At 50.6% G+C, this 13,555-nt stretch overlaps 1 long non-coding RNA gene across 3 annotated transcripts; it reads left to right on the top strand.

Moving 5' to 3' along the window:
* The first annotated feature begins 416 nt into the window (after positions 1-416).
* Positions 417-13,218, top strand: LOC123862388 (uncharacterized). Of its 3 annotated transcripts, none has more exons than XR_006795208.2 (3): positions 417-507; positions 4,387-4,503; positions 12,681-13,218. It is a non-coding gene; the product is annotated as an uncharacterized LOC123862388 (long non-coding RNA). The 3 variants fall into 3 exon arrangements; XR_006795209.1 differs by lacking the exon at positions 417-507 and adding an exon at positions 1,478-1,743; XR_008508203.1 differs by lacking the exon at positions 417-507 and adding an exon at positions 1,478-1,743 and having other exon boundaries at positions 12,784-13,218.
* Positions 13,219-13,555: the final 337 nt, after the last annotated feature.

Below are 13,555 nucleotides of genomic sequence, written 5' to 3' on the forward strand. Positions count from 1 at the left end.
GTCCTCTCTGCTTCCTGGCCTGGGTCCTACATCCAACTGTGAGATAGGAGGGGGTGAGTGTCAGCAGCAGAGGGGTAAGGCAGAGCTGGGGACATGGCTCCCCGGGTGGGGGCTAGACTGGGGCAGCTGGAAAGAGGTTTCCCAGCCAAGTGGCAAGAACAACCAGGGAGCTTAGAGATGGGGACTCTGGCTTGGGCACTGATTTCCTTGGACCTGCCAGGCAGTGTGTCGAGGTCACAGAACCTCAGAGCCAGGCAGGCTATTCGTTAGTCCTTCATTTTATGGAGAGGGGAAGTGCCTTCTGTAAGGTCATGCAGCTAGGCAGGGCAGCAAGATTCAAGGTGGTGGGGGGAGCTGAGCAGATGGGGGATAGAGGCCAGCGTGTGGAGGGAGGGCTGGAAGTCCAAGGAGGCAAAGACCCGCTGTGCTCAGAGGGCAGACCCAGCTGCCGCCTGATGGTCCTAGTGGAGCCCCCTGCCTGACTCATTTTCCTAGCTCAGCCTTCAGGTACTGAATGCTCTAGCCCAGAGCCAGACACTCTTGGAGGCATAGATATACAGCTGCTCGGACTTAGGAGACCCCTAATGAAGACAGCTGCTGCCTGGCCCACCGATCCTCTTGTGTTCTGTGAAGTGGTCTCTCTCCAGACCCAGGGAGACTAGTGTTTCGGCAAGTGGGGCAAAAGGACAGGAAAAATGTCCCCCTTTCCTGCAGGCCTTAGAAGCAGCCACAAAGGAGATGAGGAAAGGGGGCTGGAGCTCAGCCCCCCGTGAGCACAGAATGTAGCTAATGCCACCCTCTTCTAGCTACCTCGTGTGCAAGCTTCACTGGCTTTGTGTCCAGGCAACCACTGCATGGTTTGCTTTGAAATCCCCCTCCTTCCTGAGCACAGCTCTCCAGCGCATGCGGATTAATCCATCTGATTAGCTGTCAGTTTGGAAGGAGAGCGGCAGGCTGGGTGGGGGCAGGGGACAGAACAGGTACATTTTGAAGGTGGGGTAGGCACAGCAGGGAAGGGCAAAATCAGGTGGGGGCCCAGTGGGGAGGGGCTGCTTGGTAACCCAAGCACAGTCTGGGGGCCTTGAAGAGCCGTGGGGTGGGGGGAAGGGTGCAGGCAAGTGGAGGGTCGATCCCCAACCACAGGGGCTGCTGCTAACAGGACTGGCAGGACAAACTCTGTGGGTCTGGACCAGGCCCTCTCAGCGGCTGAGGAACTAAGCCCACTGGTAGAGACCTCAGGGTTTGGTGACAAAGGGCAAAAACCTCTCTTTATCCTCCCCTTGCAGCTTCCCAAGCCCAAAGCCACCACCCCTGCCTGATTTCCCAGGGCTCGGGTGGTGCAGATGCAGGTGACTGAGATGCAGAGGATGCCAAGCCCTTTCACAGTCCATGTCTTCACCAAGGGCCAGCCTCCTTGGCCGTGGAGTTGGAAAACCTTGTCTACATTTAGGAGATCCATTGAACTTGGTTTCCTTCTTCTGGGTTTCGGGGGCGCTGACCTATTGGTGTTACAGCATTATGAGCTCTAACACTCCACTGCAGGCTGGATCTTACCTCCCTGCTGCCAAGTTCTCTGCCTCATATCCCTAGGATCTGGAGACAGACTGGAGGGTCTGACATCCTTAAAGACCCCCACTCACTCCCCAGCCCTCCGGCACCTGCTCGTGGCTCTGTCAGGATTCTCTTCCTTCCACTAGCGACTGTCTGAGACCGAGCAGCTTTGCTGATCCCTTCATTCCGCAAGTATTTATTGAGCTCCTACTAATGTGGCATTGTTCTAGTCAATAGGACCTAAGAGGGACCAAAATAAAGACCCTTCCTCCTGACAGCTCTATGCAACTGTTTGTAGAAGTGGGATCTGGGCCTCAGCTTACGGCCAGGGCCTTTGCTGGCAAGCACATTCCTGGTGGGGAGAGTGAGGGGCCGGGGCCCCACCATGTGGGGGTGGGTGGGGATAGTGCGGCGTGTACTGCAGAGTGAGAGCAGACAAGACAAAGGAGAGCAGAGCAAAATGCTATAAATAAAGAGGGGCTGGGGGGAGGGCAACTTCACCAAGGTAGACCAAATAAGGTCTGGAGAGAAAGGAAGGTGATCTGTCTCCCCTGCCCTGCCCTGCCCTCCCCTCCCCGGCATGGTGCCTGCTTTGTCTGGGCTCTGTCACCACCCTGATCAAGTGTCAGGCCCAAACAGGGACCATTTGCTGTGACATGCCAGCAGGAGTTCAGAGAAAAAGTTGCTAAAATTACTACCAGGAATGGGGAAGGAGGGGGTGCGCTAGAGCAAGTTAGAGCGGACCTCGGTATGGAAAGAGGGAATGCAGAAAGGAGCCCCAAACCCCAGAAAGGGGAGCAAAAGAGGGGGAGGAAAAGGCAGGGGGCTTGGCCCAGGGAAAGGAATGAGGCATGAGTTGTTTGAGCACATGGGAGAAGGGGCCCACCCTGCGGTGGGGCTGAGTGCTCCTCTCTGCCCAGCCCTAGAATCCCTGACCTTGGGGGGACCCCTACCCTGGCTCCACACGAGCCTGGGATTAGGGCCCGGGCTTTGAGCCTGTCTCAGGTTTCCCTTTACAAACAGCTGTTGCTTCTTGTCATTCTTTTGTCTTCCTGCTCGCTCCAAAATCTTTTGTACCCCTCCACACCCTGCCCCCACTCTCCACTCCAGTCTCTGCTTTCTGATCGACAGTGGGCAGCTGGAAAGGAAAGAGGGGAGAGGGCTGGGCTGGGGCTGGCTCAGTTTAGGTTGGGGTCTTTGGGAAGGTGGGTCTGGCCTCTAGGGAGTGTTTGTAGGGGTACAATTCACTAAAAAGGAGGCTTGGGGGGCATAGCCAGTCTAGATCCAAGGCCGGAGGCCTCAGAGGGCTTGCAAGGAGCAGCCTGGTGAGCTTCCGTGTCAGTCACAAAGATCCAGTTTGAAGCCCGTCCCTGCCAGTTCCCAGCTGTGTGTTCAGTGTCAGTCACAGAACCTCTCTGAGTCAGTTTTATCATCAGTCACATGGGGATCGTCACATTTCCATTCCAGGACTATTAAGTCCATCGTGGTTTGCACAGGTAAAAGACCCAGCACAGCCCCAGACACACAGTGGGTCCTCATGAAATGGCAGCTTTTACTCTGAGGAACACAGACCTGACTGCGGGTGGTAGGACTGGTTACCTGGCCCGGGGGCTCTTTGCTTTTTTGCATCTTTTGCAGCCTCATTAAGGCCACTCAGTGCAAGGATCGTCCAGGCCAGGGTGGATCAGCGATCCAGCAATCCCGTGGCCTCTTCTGTCCAGGTCGGGACTGCCCTTGGGAACACCATGACCAGGAGGCCAAGTGTTCAAACTGTCCTAGGCTCAGTCCAGGCCTGCAGTCTAGCCTTGAAGCCAGGAGAGGCAGCCGTCCCTGACTGTTGCCCATGGACTTGCCCTCACGGCAGGCCAATATGCGAGGCCCACCAGGAGTCACCCAGGCTCGGTGGTGGTATCAGCCAAGGACATCTGATGGGAACAGAGGCCCCCAGGGGGAGGCTGCTTGGCCATTCGAGACAACTGTCAGCCAGATTGTTTTGTGTATGTCCTGGCTGAGGATCTTAGGGATCCTGGGTGGAACTGCCCGGTGGAGCTGGGCTGGCTCTAGGATCCGGGAGCTGGGTTGTGGAGGGGTGGCAGGTTAAATTGAGGCCCTCAGTGATGGGGCTGACCTGGGTTCCTTCAGCAGTCCTAATCACCACTGAGCTGGAGCCAGACTTAGGATACCGGGGGGCTAGAAACTTCTGGAAGGAGAATGGCCAGGGTATTGTGATGTGAAATAATTGGGTAAACTGAGAAACAGCATCCTGGAGTTGCCTGCTGGATACTTTGGTGTCTAGAGCTGGAGCCCTACACTGCTGTCTCTCTGCTGGGCCCCAGCTGGGGACCCAGCATAAGCCCTGCTCCTCCACCCAAAGTCCTCTGCTCTGCTCATGGGCATCTGTGGGGCAGTAGCCGCCAGGCCTGGATCAGCCCAAGGTATGGACAGCCTATGCGATTTACAAGGAGCAGGTGGTAATTGCTCAGTGAGGAGCCAACAGGCTGATAATCTCCTGCCCGCTTCCCCAAGGGGAGAAGGGATCCTCTACTTCATTCTTTCTGTCAGAGGCCTCACTTCCTTAAGCAGGCCTCTCTGGCCCATCACCTACCTCTCCACCTCTCCCCCCAACTATAAATGCAGGTGAATGCACACAGCATGCACACCTACACATGTGTTCACATACATGCGTGTGTAGGTGCACATCTCCTCACATGCCTAAGACACAGAGTCTGAGCTGCTGTCTACAGCCAGTCTGAAGACAGGGCACTGGTGTTCGTGAACTTGCCAGGAGTGCCTCCCTCCCAGCTTCCAGCCTAACTCATCCTTCTTTCCCCCCAGCTGGTCCCAGCCAGTCACTTAATCAGATGCCTTGCTGCGTGCCCAGTTCTGTGGTGACTACAGAAGGATACATGGCGTCTGACCCACAGGCATTGCCATCAGCTCGGGAAACCACAGGTAACATATTGGAAATCAAGGGAGAATGGTTCAGGGCTACACGGTGTGGCCCAGATCCAGAACAACTTAAGGGCAGAGAAGCTCTTGTTCAGTGTGGGTTGGAACCATCAAAGCTTTCTAGGTGGGGGCCTGAAACTGGGGCTTGAAGGGAGCGTAGGCCTTTGAGAAGCACTGGGAATGGGGATGTGGCTAAGAATCATAGCATGACCAAAAGCATGGCAGGCAAACGGCATGGTGAAGTCATGAAGACTCAGGCGACATATCCCTGGTCAGACTCTGGGGAGTCTGGAGCTTCAGGTGGGGCCACACTGTAGAAGAGGGGAGACGGCTGTTTGTGTGTGGAATGCCTCCCTGTGCAGGCACAAAGCCTGGCATTTTATACATGTTATCGTACACTTGCTTGCCAACTAAATTGCATCTTATGGTTGAGCAACAGGATTCAGAGAGGTCAAGATGTTTGCTGAAGGTCAAGCGGCAAGTGTGGCACTAGGATTAAAACCCAAGTTTCTTGCTCTGAGACTGCCATGTTTCCCAGACCAGCAAAATGGACAATATCCTGGAGGCAATGAAAAATGACTAAAGCTCTAAACCAGGGGCAGTCACTGCGACATTATGACAGTAGAATTGGAGGGGCCAAGCGGAGGGAATCATTGGGTGCTTTGAGGGAGAAGAGGCTGGAGACAGGGAGACCCAGAGGAGTAGCAATCCAGGTCGGGGGGAGGGCAGGGCCAGCAGATGTGAAGAGGAAGGGGCAAGGCTGGAGGGGTTTCTAAGGAAGAAAGAAATGCCTTGCTGAGAGACTGGACACAGGAAATGAGGAAGGCAGGCTCATGACTGCACCATGTCGGCAAGGATGGGGGTAGCAGCAAGGGGGACAAACTCTTCGGCAGACAGGAGGAAGGACAAAGTGTTTGGTGTAGGGCGTTGGAGGTAACAGTGGGACAGCTGACGGAGGATATTTTGTATCCCTGTAAGAAGTTGGAATGGTGGGACTGGGGGGCAGGACGGGTGCCTGAGACCTACTGCCTTGGTCAGGGCGGGAAAGGGAATGGAAAAAGCCATGAGGTTGGAGACAAGAGAAAAAGCCCCAGGAGATACTCGTGGTGCAAAGACGGGAGAAGGAAGAGAAGCTCACAGAGAAGGGGGAAGGTGACCCGAGAGCCAAGGAGCACGGAAAAGGGCAGTTTCCTAGAAACCAGAAGAAGTGTTTCAAGAGGAGCAGGTGGCCACAGTGTCAGATGCCAAAGAAAGACTGAGTGGCGGGGAGACAGAGAGGAGGAACTTGGGTGACGTTGGAGCAAGGACCTTCTGTAGAGTCACAGGGCAGAGCCAGGCTGCAGGGAGGTATTAGGAAAAGGATGAGCGGCCAGGCATGGGAGGCAGTGGGTGGCCACCGTGCATTTGAGGAGCTTGGCAGTGAAGTAAAAGAGATTAGACACCAGCTAGAAGGGAAGAGGGTCAAGTAACACGGTTTGTCGTGTTTTTAAGATCGGGCAATCCCGAACTCATGAAGAGGGGGTGATAAGAGATGCCCTGATTTTGTCCCCCATTCCCTTACTGCATTTTCTGGTTCTGCTTTCCTATTCCTGCCTCTCTCTCTGGAAGCCTGAGCGGTGGTTTGGGAATACCTGGAGAGTTGGGGTACCCACCACCATAAGGCAGGCTTGCAAGCGAAAAGCTCAGCCAACTCCTCCTCATGTCCAGATACACTTCCTGGGAGCTCAGAGTAGAGCTTGGGGAAGCCACGCAGTCCTCCTCTGGCCCTCACCAACTCGCCTGAGAAAGGTCTTGGCTGCCGGTGGTCCAGGGTATGAGGACAAAGTAGGGCCGGAGGGCGGGGAGTCACCCTAGAGAGTGATACAGAGTAGTGCCCGTGGCTGGGCTTCTTCTGCTTGCTAATGCCTCAGTAGTTTTATTTTACCTGGAAAGATGATGTTGCTGCTTTGACCGCGCAGGTGCCTCCACCTGCCCCAGCCCATAACCCAGCCAGGGGATGGCTGCTGGTCTCTTGCAGCAGGATGTAGGGTGGAAGGCTGACCCTTCTGTGCAGCATTCCTGCTGCGGGCTGTGTGAGCCTGGGTTTACTTCCAGCCCTTTGCTGCACATGCCCCAAAGTCCACACAACCATTAGAAACTGATTAAGAACACAAAGAGATACACACATTACGCGGTCCTTCCAGCCCTGGGGAGCAGGTGGTAAGTGACTTCCCTGGGTCTGGTGTGGAACGAAGGGGGAGCCCGGGGAGCTGGTTGCTGTATTCTCCCAATGGAGTTTTTCAGCGGCAGTGGGAAGCCTGACTGCCTGATCACCTTGGAGCCACGGACCAGACTAAAGACTGAGAGCTGGTCAGGTTCTTCCACCCTGAAAACACCAGAGCTGGGATCTTAGCTTCCCCACCGGCAGCAGGAAACGAAGGGCTTTTATCAAAGGGCTTTGGATTTACTAGATCAAAATAGCCTGAACCGTTCTGAGCAGGAAAGGAGGCGGGGACAGGAGTAAGATGGTGAGCTAGTTGGTTTGTTGGGAGTGGGAAAGAGCCAGAAAAGGGTCCTTTGGGAGCCTGAGTGAGAGCGGCAGGCCAGGAGGTCCTGTGGAGGAGAGGGAGGAGGGGCTGGTAGAGCTGAGGTTCAGCTGTGGAGTGAATAGGCCAAGAATGCAGAGAGTGGCAGAGCTATGTGGTTGTGTGTCGTGGGGGGAGGTGACCTTGCCCCAAGGTCAGAGTCTCAATCAGGGCAGGGGGCACAGTGTCCAGCCTGGCCTCTCCGTGCCTGGGCCCCCTGTCTCTAAGATTACAGCGTGGCTGCCAAGAGCAGCTCCATGGGGGTGGTGTGAAACAAAGCAAAAGGCCCTTTTGTGGTACTGGGTTCCTAAGAATAGCTGTGGCTGGGCTCAAGGAGGTGTCTCCTATGGCCTGCATGCCCCGAGTCTTGTTCTCAGAGGTGTCCCAATGCTTGGTGCCTGGTGGTGGTGATTTCTAGTTGTTAGGAGAGTAGAGGCTGTCAGCCCACCCCAATCTCTGTTACCTGTGCCTGTCCAGCTGAGCTTTGAGGGAGGGCATAGCAAGGGCATAGAGGCAGGAGAAGGAGAAACTGGTTCACATGTGTCAGGAAACGGGTGACAAAGGCCACCAGCTTAGAAAACAAGTCTGGTGCCTGAAGCTGAAGACAGTGGGGAGCCTGGGAGGAGGAGAGGAGGTGGGGACCCCAGAAGGGACACAGAAGTGGGCAAGAAGAATTGGTGTGAAGGACTTGTGGGAGTGGTGGAAGGAAGCAGATCAAGGCAGAGAAGTAGGGAACATAGGTGCAGGAGACAGAAAAGGGATGAGGACTGAGGATGGGCTAGAGAGGACGGGGGCTGGACGGATAGGGTGGGGAAGGAATGGATGGGGGTTAACAGAGAAGAGCAGATGGAAAGAGGAGAGAAAGAAGTGATGAAAGACAGTGAGCACTCCTTCGGAGACACAGGGCAGAGGAGGGGGTGGTGACGCTCTTGGAAGAGCTTGGAAAAAAGGCTCTCAGAGGCCATTCCTGTGAGATAACAATGCAGTTCAAATCCCTCCCTAATCTCCCCTCCTATTATTAGCCCTGTGTCCTCTCAGAGAAGAGGCCACAGGTCCCTGGGTTCTGTCCTTTCCCCTATGCCCTTGGCTAGAATTAGACAGCCGTGCCTGCGTGGTCATCTGCTAACAATGGTCCTTCTGGCTCCTGGCAATGTCACTGCAGAAGAGCATGGAGAGGTGGTGGGAAGGGATGGGAAGGTCACTGCACACTCTCTGTGGACCAGGCACCTGAAAGGGGCAAAGAGCCAGGTCAGAGGCCTCCTTGTCCTCCGAGAGTTTTCAGATCGATGAACACGCACGGCCAACGTGATCACAGGTCCAGAGTGACAACAGTTAACGTATGCAAAACCACTGAAAAATTGAGGGCGTAAATACAGGAATGCAGATGTGCTGTCACTGAACGCAGGGCAGAGGGCAATGAGGGGAGGCTTCTCTGGAAGGTAAGCTCCAGGTGGGTCTTGGACAAAGGGTTGGATCTTGAGCAACCACGCCCACAGCCACTGGCCAATGCTGTGGGCATTCTGAAGGAAAAAGGGAGACCAAGTCTTCTAGGTTTACCTTTCTGGCCCAGCCTCTAGCGAACAAGCTTTCACAGCTTAAATAAGGAGTAGTGGCCTCCTGGGGTTTTTAAGCAGACTGGTATGTGTTGCTATTTACTTGAACCTGCTGTTTCTTTCTTGCTCAATATGTTCCTTTTACGTGTTTCCCTCCCCTCCCCTTCCCTGCCTCTTGCCCCTAGTCTCCCTAGATGCTATTCATTGTTTAATATTTTAAATGACCAAAAATTATTATGTATATTTTTATCTTGAGCCCTTTCAACTCTGACAAATTGAAATAAAATAAATACATGATGAATAATACACCAAAGAAGGTGGACAGCTGCTGTTCTCTGTTCCTCTGAGGGCTCCAATTGCTCCTGCAGGATAAAGGACATAGATGAGATTCCCTGGATCTTATTCAGGGTGAGGGTGGAGGGAGCTCCTCTTCCTTCCTTTTCTCTCTCTCTCTTTCCCTTTTTCCCTTCTTTCTCTCTCTCCCTCTCTCTGTATTTTTGTTGCCTTTCTGTATATTCTTCTCTCTTTCAAGTCTCTTTCTTCCTTCTCTCCTTTGTCCCCAGTTATAAAAGTAATGCTCATGACTTTGAACATTCAAACAATGAATCTTCTATAAGGCAAAAGAAGCTAAGCCCCTTCCACCATTCACAGTCCCATTCCACAAAGGTGACCACGGTTAGTAGTTAGAGGGTATCCATCCGGACCCTTTTATGTGTATGGACAAAATATACATTGAGATTTTTTTTTTTAACTGGGATATACAAAAATTAAATGTTTGGAGTTTTTGGAGGCTTCTCAAGCCATGAATGATTCCAGGGTCTCTCCTCAAGTAACTTGCATTTGCATGATTACCAGAGTCTCCAGAGGCTAACCTATAATTAGCTCTCAAAAATGAACAAAAATGAATTTTAAAATGACTCAAGGAGGCTGATAAATGATATCTAAGAGGATGCCAACACACCCCGCTTTCTGCCTTGGCTCTTCTTTGCCCCTTGAACATCATCCTCTTAGGAGAGGGGGGCACTTGGACAGAGAGACTCTGCTTGGGGGCAGAAGTGATAGTAGGTACATGGTGGCTTCTCAGGTCATGGGAAATTATCCTAGTATGTAGCAGAAGCTATTATCTGTATCTGTGTACAAGACTTTATTTTCACGACACTGACATTGGCGTGATAATGTCTCATCATTTCTTTGGCAAAGCCAATCCTGAAATGTCTCATTTTTCACACTCAAAATTTTATCTGGTCATTTTTCTTTTTCGGGCTCTATAACTTATCCTTTAGCTCACATTTGTACCTGTCCTTTGTTGTGGAACTTCTGAGCCGGCCTTTAGCCAAAAGTCAACAGAAGTTCTGTCCAAGAGCCTAATATAGTTGATGACTCTAATCAAGCCCTTGAGCCGACAGCTGGGGTAGCATGGATGGCGGCTTTCCTGATGCAAAAGCATAAGCCCAGAAGCATCTGAAATACCCTGCTCTCTACTCTCACCCTGCTCTGTGCTGCTCCCATGGGCCCCCCACACCCTACTGCGGCCGCCAAACTGAGTCATTACTAGGGCCTCTGCTTTCTGACTTCCCAGGGACCTACCTTATGCCCTGGCCAATCAAAGGGAAGAAAAATGAATGGAAAAAAAGGAAGAAAGAGGAAAAAAAAGACAGTTTTTATGGGTCCTGACAGAGCAAGGTCGATAGGATAAGCACCTGAAATATGGAACCATCCTGTCGTGCCAACAGGGAGCGTGCACATGGAGGACTGAGGTGGGAGGAAGTCTTGAAATCAAGACATTGGAGGGTGGGAAATGAGAGTGCAGGGAATGGGGTCTATAGCCCCCAAGGATATGGGTGAGCCTTAGGAAGGCCTAGCCTCCCTGGGGAGTGCCAAGGATCCTGGGGAGGAAGGTATGAAGGGTAACCTGGCTCACAGTCTTGTGTCCATTTTCTCCTCTGCTATACCTTGTCATACCTGCAGGGTCAGTCCTGTCCCTGATCAGCCCCAATGCAGGAGGCATAGAATGAGCTCTGGCCAGACTTGGGAGTCTCAGCATCCAGTTGTCCTTGCCCCTGTGCAGTAGTTCCAGAAACTTAGCTTCTATCTTGTTCTTGGGCTCCACACTGTGCCCCAGTCTGGTAACTGAGCCCTGGTCGTGTTCCCTCTGCCAGAGGCCCTGGCATGGGGACCCTCTTAGTTTTGCTGACTCCCATCTACTCAGGGATTAGATTTTTCCTTTAAGCCCCAGACTGGAAGCTGGGGGCCCTGTCTCCTGCTAATAAAGGGAGACAGCTTATCTTAATATCTAAGAGCGTAATTTTGTAACCAAATAGACCTGTGTTCAAAAGCCCTGGCTCTACTAGGACCAGCTGTGTGACTTGGGTGAGTTACTTAACCACTCTGAGAAAAAAAAACAAAAACAAGTATCATGCAAAATCTTGTGACTCAAAGTGTGATCCATGGACTGATGCATCTGCATCAGTGGGAGTTTGTTGGAACTGTAGAATCTCAGACCCAACCCAGGCCTACTGAAACAATCTGCATTTTAACCAGACACCCCCCCTCCGTGACTTAATGCCCATTATTGTTTGACAAGCACTAATCTAGAGGAAAGAGCACAGACTTTGGAACGAGGAAGACCTTGCTTTGAATCTCAGCATTAAACCTCAGCTTTACTGTAAAATGTGGATGGTAATATCTACCCCATATACTTGCCTTAAGGATCATGTTTATGGAGTTATTTTAAAAATTGGTTACAGCCATCATGGAAAATAGCATGGAGGTTCCTAGAAAAATTAAAACTAGAACTATCACATGACCCAGCAATCCCACTTTTGAGTATATATCCAAAGAGGATGAAATCACCATCTCAAAGAAATATCTGCACCCCCATGTTCATTGCAGCATTATTTACAAGTGTCAATCCATGGAAACAACCTAAGTGTCTGTCAATGGATGAATGGGTAAAGAAAATCTGATTCCACACACAAGGAATATTATTCAGTCTTTATAAAGAAGGAAATCTTGTTATTGTGACAACATGGATGGAACTGGTAAAATAAGTGAAATAAGTGAAATAAGTCACAAAAAGTGAAATAAGTCACAAAGTCACAAAAACTAAGTGAAATAAGTCACGAAAAGACAAATACTGCATGATTTCACTTGTATGTGGAATCTAAAAGGTCCAATTCTTAGAAACAGAGTAGAGTGGTGCTTACCAACAGCTGGGGGGGTGGGGGAAATGTTGTTCAAAGGGTACAAAATATCAGCTATGCATGATGTATAAGTTCTGGTGTTCTGATATATATCACAGTGCCTATAGTGAACAGTAGTGTATTAAGTACTTGAAATTTGTTAAGAGAGTACATCTTTATTGTTCTCACCACCCCCCACCAAAAAGAAAAAGGTTAACTATATGAGGTGATAGATTTATTAATTAGCTTGATTGTGGTAATCATTTCACAATGTATACATCTATCAATACATCACATAGTACATCTTAAATACATACAATTTTTATTTGTCAACTACACCTCAAGAAAGCGAAGGAAAAAAAAGAAGTTATAGGCACAGCTCCCAACAAACAGCAAATGCTACGTGAGTGGTTATCTGTTCTTACCACGAGTCGCTTGACTTTCCAAACCTGTTCTAGGGCCCTCTTGTTAGAACATTTTCCTGACTCTGTTTCACAGATGAACTCCTTTTATCAGCTGCTGGGCCGGTCTGGACTTCCTTCCAGCATCCACAATGACAACATTCTCCAGGATCTACCCCATCTCAGTGGACCCTATCCAGTAATTCTCAGCTCCTTATAATCTATCTACCTGTTCAGCTGGGCCCCTTTTCATACCTGCATAATTGCAAGAGCACCTTGACTAGTCTTCGAGCTGCTCATTTCACCAAATGGTTGGCAGATTTAATTTTCTAAAGAAGTATGCATTTCTTACATATCTGTCATTTATAGAAACTTCCAGGGCTCCATGTTTTCTCTGAGACAATGCCTAGGCTCCTCTGGTTGACATTTGAAAACAATTCATAAACTGGTCACAGCTTGTGCCTTCTTATCCCTTCACAGCCTCCCACCTCCGTTGGACAGGCCTACCAACAGCTCCCTCACCCCAAGCCGGGCTTTCCTACCTTCCTGACTTGGTTGAGACTCTTCCTCTCTGCCCTTCTAGGCACAGCTCAGGCCCTCCTCACTCCTACCAGTCATCACATGGTGCAGACTGCAGCATGAACTACCAGGACAGATAAAGCCCCTGAAGGGGTGAAGATTTGTATCTTCTGTGCCCTTGCAAAATTCAGCTTTATGCATCACAGTTAACATATCAACAGGTCCCTCCAGGCCCCCTCCCCCCACCCTACCCTATCCATGATGTGGTGTTGTGAGATGCAGTTGGTCACCCCCGTGACCCATCCTGTGCCCACACTTAGCCATGTTTGGGACTCCATGTCTTTAATGGTGTGTTGGTTGCCATTACAACTTTGTTGAGTAGCGTTTTTTTAGCTCTTGCAGTTAAGTATCCCTCTATTTACGGTTGGTGTTAGTGTGAATTCAGTTGGTCTCTAAATATTAATTGCAGAAAAGATACATGCTTTTGTGAAGTGAATTAAACGAGCTTTCTGTATTTACAAAAAAAAAAAGTCTCTTCTGTAAAAGTACCTTCCGATTCAACAGGGCTGCTTCTGAAACATGAAAACAAAACTTTGTTGAAACTCTGTGAGTACAAAAATGACACCCAAGGTTTCCTACCGAATCACATTAACTATTCTTATTTCTCTACTTCTTTCCAAGTAGAAGCTTGTGGAGGTCAACCTACTTTACTCAGTCTACTGATTCAAATGTTAATCTCACCTGGAAATACCCTCACAGACATAGCCAGAAATAATATTTAACCAAATATCTGGGCACCTAGTGACTCAGTCAGGTTTACATATAAAATAAATCAT

This window comes from Mirounga angustirostris, unplaced genomic scaffold, assembly GCF_029215605.1.
Source record: "Mirounga angustirostris isolate CCGP_5_RB_7025 unplaced genomic scaffold, mMirAng1.0.hap1 SCAF_9, whole genome shotgun sequence".
NCBI classification, from domain to species: domain Eukaryota; kingdom Metazoa; phylum Chordata; class Mammalia; order Carnivora; family Phocidae; genus Mirounga; species Mirounga angustirostris.